This window comes from Vulpes vulpes, chromosome 4 (assembly GCF_048418805.1).
Source record: "Vulpes vulpes isolate BD-2025 chromosome 4, VulVul3, whole genome shotgun sequence".
Classification (NCBI taxonomy): domain Eukaryota; kingdom Metazoa; phylum Chordata; class Mammalia; order Carnivora; family Canidae; genus Vulpes; species Vulpes vulpes.
This window is the reverse complement of record NC_132783.1, coordinates 79826289-79831917: the sequence shown is the minus strand read 5'-3', so window position 1 is coordinate 79831917 and position 5629 is coordinate 79826289.

The following is a 5629-nucleotide window of genomic DNA, read 5'->3' as shown; positions in this document are numbered from 1 at the left end:
CTGACTTTTCAGGCTGGACTCCTGCCAGGGTCTGGTGCTCTGACTTGGGCAAGTGGTTTTTAACCTCCCTGCTTCTTCATGTCCTTTCATGCAGCATGAAGATACCACAAGAATAAGTCATGCCCAGCTATAGCAGCCCTGCTGTCAGCCCAGCCCTCCCCCTCACTCACCCCTGCTTAACCCCTTGACTTCCCACTCTTCCCCATCCAACCGGGAAGTTCCTTTCAAGTCCAGTGGCTTGAAGAAGAACCAAATGTTTCAGCACATATACGGTCAAGATACTTCCTTGAGTTCCTCCAAAGATGCCAAAATAGAGCCATACTTATTTTCCCCCAAAGGATGGAAAAAGAATATTCCTGCCACCAGTGTCATAGTCTTTACATGATTCCAAGCAACACTACAGACTTCCCTATAATCTCCATCCACAGAAATGTTGACGTTGACCATCAGCCACACGTAGGGATGATTTCACACATGGGGATGATCACATGTGGGGATGATTTCTTTTTAAAGATCTATAAATTCTCAAATAACATACTGTTTCAGAAAGATCCCTGAGGGCGTTGACATGAGGACTAAGCATGGATTCTCCTCTTGCTGGGTGGACAATGGGGGAGCAAGGAACAGTGCTAGCAGCCTTGACCCCCTGGAACATCCTGACGTCCTCTCTCTCTTCCTCTTTCCCCCTTCATGGACCTCTACTCCAAGCAGGCTGGGCTTCTCCTGGTGACTCGGCACCACTGGACTATCCTAGCCTGAGCCCTTACCACCACCCATCATCCCATCCCCTTTCCTCTTTGTCCTGTCTCAGCCTCCCCACCCCATGTCCTCCAAGAAGTTCCCAGGCCTCTCCAACTTTTCAGACTTCCCAAAGCCTGGAAAACCTGCCCCTCCTCCTTGGCCTCTGTGCTGGAAGCTGGAAGCCTGGGTTCCAAAGCAGGGCCAGTATGGGACCCTTGCACCGAAGAAGTGCTCAACACAGTTTTATTCATCACTGCTCGATAGGCTGCTTCAATGGTTAGAAGTGAAAATTCAGATAACTTAGGGCCTAAAGTATATCAGACTAAGAACTGGCCTGTATGACTCATGTTTACATCCAGTCCCACTGAACTTGAAATTGCAAAAGAGAGGAAACAAGGGTTACTACAAAACAGCCTAACCACAGCGCGCACTCATCTTGTTTGTTATCTTCATGTGACGCTTTTGGTTTTAGAAACATGGGCCTATTGCAAGATGAGTTCTCTGGGCCAGGAACTAGGTCTTCTCTATTGGATCAGTGGGTGACAGAGAGGTTGGGCCTCTACTAAGGGCTAGGGCTTTCGTCACATTCAGAAACACCTTTCCATAAAAGGGCTTCCCTTCAGTAAAATGAATAACAAAGTCAAGGAGGAAATATATGGAGAAGAGAAAAATCCTACCCAGGATTTGTGTGTTTCTCCTGAGTTATCAGTCTCTTTTACTTAATGGACACGGTATTGAACTGTGTGAATGATCTAGTTTCCCCTTTCTCATTGGCCACTGGGAAGCTCAGAGTCAATCCCAGGACCTGCCAAAGTGAGGATGTCCATTCTTTTTCCTTTTTTTTTTTTTTTTGCGGATGTCCATTTCTGTATTAGTCTCTTGGCTGGCTCCACTTCATGTTTCCATATTCATTTTTTCCTCCATTTTTCTCATCAATCTGCTGAAATTTGCTTTAAGTTCCTTAAGAATAAGGAGGAGGGTAAGAAAAGGGGGGAAAAATGGTCCTTACCCTTGAGGAATCAAGAATAGACAAAGAGATAAGTAACAATAATGACAATATTACAGAAGTGAACATTTATGTAGCACGTATGCAAGGCACTATGGTATATGTCATCTTACTAAATTCCCCAACAGGCCCAGCAGGTAAGTACAGAACTATTATTTTCCCCAAATTAGGATTACAGATGCAGAAAGGGTAACTGAGAGAGGTCAGGATTAGACCACTGGGGAAGGGTGTGGCTGAGACCAAGCCTAGGTCCGGGTAACGCCAAAGCTTGGGCTCTTAGGCAGCAAATCTACAAAAGCACATGTAAGCCATATGGGGCTCCCACAGAGTCTGTGGAATTAAGGGTTAGAGAGGTCACTTACGGCCAGCCTGCTAGGTTCTCGGTACATGGGTTATTATGACAAACAGCTAAGATTGAAAGAGCCTGTGGGTCCCAATTCTAATGCCACTCATTGCTCCCAAACCCAGACCTCGGGGGTGACACTGGGACAGCACACCCCCTGAGGGCAAGGCCTGCATCTTGTTTCTGTGGGTCCCCAGAGCCCAGCATGGTACCTGGTCCAAAGGAGGCCCTCATAATAAGTGTTAAACTAATAAATGAATAAACAAGTTCACAGATGCTTCACAATCATTTTTGGAACTGTGCACATGGGGACGCCTCGGTGGCTCAGCGGTTGAGCTTCTGCCTTTGGCCCAGGTCATGATCCTGGAGATCCAGGATCAAGTCCCACATCGGGCTCCCTGCGGGGAGCCTGCTTCTCCCTCTGCCTGTGTCTCTGCCCCTCTCTCTCTCTCTGTGTGTGTCTCTCATGAGTAAATAAATTAAAAAATCTTAAAAAAAAAAAAAAGAAAAAAAAAGGAACTGTGCACATGAAGAGAGCAATGCCCAAACCCACACAGATGTATTCTGATCACATACACAACACAGACACACAGACACGTTCAGACACCAGTTTCCTACAGAGGCCCTGCCTTTTCCACAGCAATGCTTATATAAGTGCTGCAGAGTTTTTCAAATTTTAGTGAAAAGGGAAAAAAAGTAAGTTGTCTTGACTAGTTTATATCTAGGGTAAAGTGGAAGATTCCAGGGGCCTAAGTAGGTCATCACACTTAGATGGCTGAGACGTTGGATTCTGACAGCAGGGGAAGCTGGAGCTGATGTGGAATCAGTAAAATATGGAGGTCAGCCCCTGGGTGCCCCTCACCAGGCAAGGCCATGGGAGTCTCTGGACTTTTCAACTCCCCACATCTGTGCTCAGTTGAGGCCTGGATTGTTCTTTTTGTCAATAAGCACTATCAGCAACTGGAAGGCAGAATGGATAATGAGGAAACTCCAGGGTACTGGAGTCCAAACTGGGCTCCATCGCATCTCAAGCACTGTACTGTCAAGGTTCTCTAGAGAAACAGAATGTGTATATATATACAGAGAGAAACAGAGAGAGAGATTGGGAGAGAGAGAAACAAATAAAATAAATTTTATTTATTATTTTTTAAGATTTTATTTTTTATTTATTCATGAGAGAGAAGCAGGCTTCATGCAGGAGCCCAACGTGGGACTCGATCTCAGGACTCCAGGATCAAGCCCTGGGCAGAAGGCAGGGGCTAAGCCATCCAGGGATCCCCAGAGGCTGTGTTTAAGAGCAGTCTGCACACTTGAAACTAATACAGTAAGAAAAAAGAAAAAAATGAGCGGTCTGGAAACAGAATTCCTTCCTCCTGGTGGACATGTTTTTTCTTTTAAGACCTCAATGGATTGGTTGAGGCCCATCCACATTACGGAAGGTAATCTGCTTTCCTCAAAGTCTACTGATTTATTGAAGGTTGTTTTTTTTTCATGAGAGACACAGAGAGAGGCAGAGATACAGGCAGAGGGAGAAGCAGACTCCCTGCAGGGAGCCCGACGTGGGACTCGATCCCAGGACCCCGGGATCACACCCTGAGCTGAAGACAGACGTCAACTGCTGAGCTATCCAGGCATCCCAAAGTCTACTAATTTAAATATTAATCTCATCTGCAATCAACCAATGATGTACCCCCCCCAAGACCCCCCAACATTCAGATGTGGAAACCCTATTGTCAGTGTGACGGTATAGGAGTATTAGGAGATGGGAACTGTGGGAAGTAAGTGAATCACCATGGTGGAGCCCTCATGAATGGGGGGCAGAGAAGGGGCTTGCTCTGAGGAGGCTGCCAGAAAATGGCTGCCTGCAGCCTGGAAGAGGGTTCTCACCAGAACCCAACCCTGCTGACACCCTAATCTCACACTTCCCGCCTCCAGCACTTTGACAAATCAATTTCTACTGTTTAGAAGCCATCCAGTCTGTGGTACTTTGTTACAGCAGCCCCCCACTGACTGAAGCATCGTCTTTAAAATACTGTCCCAACAATGTGTCTTCACTGGTGTCTGACCAAACAACTGGGCACCACAGCCTAGCCTAGCTGGCATAAAGTCAACCATCCTGGGCACTTACTAGCTTTGTGACTTGGGCCTCAGTGACAGTCGTAGAGTTGTTGGCAGGGCGGGCATGGGCGCATACACGAGTGCTTTGCACAGCGGCCAGCACAGGGTGGTGGGGGCAGGTCCACACAGGGCCCTGGCAGCTGAATTAGGATGGGGACCCAGGCCTCAGGAGTCTCGTGTGCATTAGTGGCACCTGAGCCACCTTTTCAACCAGGTACGTACCTCCTGCCAGGCTCAGAAGACAGCAGCATGGCAGCAGGGACACATCCCGACTCACTGCTTCTGGCAACACAGAAGCCACGGGTAGGAGCTCCCTCTCTCTACACGCTGGACCATGGGGTCACTTTTGAGTTCACCCTGAGGGCAGTGATGCTAATGCACTAGCTGAGGGGAGACCGTATTCCATTCTGAGGAGGACCAACTCCAGTGACTGTCTCTGTGTGCTCTGTCACCCTACAGGAGGGACCAGGTATCAGAGACACCCATCGAGAAAAGATGACCAAGAGTCTTTCAGCAGAGTTCTCATGACCCTGAGATCATGATCTGAGCCAAAGAGTCCAACACTTAAACCGACTGAGCCACCCAGGTGCCTCCAAAGTCTTCACTCTTAATTGCCAATGACGGGAACTCGAATTGATCTAGGCAGAAGAGGTAATTTGTTGGGCCAGTGGGAGCTTCAGGCACACCTGGATCCAGGTGTCACAATCACCATCAGGAATCTGACTGTCCTTCACTGGTTCTCTGTTTTCCCATCTGTGAAGAGTTTGTGCTGTTGTGCTCAACCTCACAGTTTCATCAGAAAAATGCAAATTAAAATAGCAATGATGGGGCACCTGAGTGGCTCAATCGGTTGAGCATCTGCTTTTGATTCAGGTCACATCACAGGGTCCTGGGATCGAGCCCCACATCAGGCTCCCTGGCTCAGCAGGGAGTCTGTTTCTCCTGTCCCCTTCTGTGTGCTCTCTCTTTCTCTCAAATAAGTAAATATAATCTTTAAAAAAAATAAAATAAGATCCCATTTTCATCCACCCAGTAAGCAAAAAGTTGCACAAAGTGACATCTAAAGTCAGAGAGGATGTGGGGAAACTGATACATTTGTTCATTACCTGGGGGGATGTGAATTGCTACAATGCTTGGGGAGAATAATATGGCAATGTCTTAAAATATGTGCATTGTTAGAGGTCAGGATAGGGGGTACCCTTGGGAGGGTACTGCAGGGGCAGGAGGCAAGCTCCTCTGGTGCTGGCAATGTTCTGGGGGTTTGTTGTTTTATTTTTCAAGAACAGTTGACGCAATGTTACATGACTTTCAGGTGTACAGTGTAGTGATTCCACAAGTTCATACCTTCTGCTGTGCTCACCACAGGTGTAGTTACCGTCTGTCACCATACAACGCTGTTACAATACCTCTGTTCTCTATGC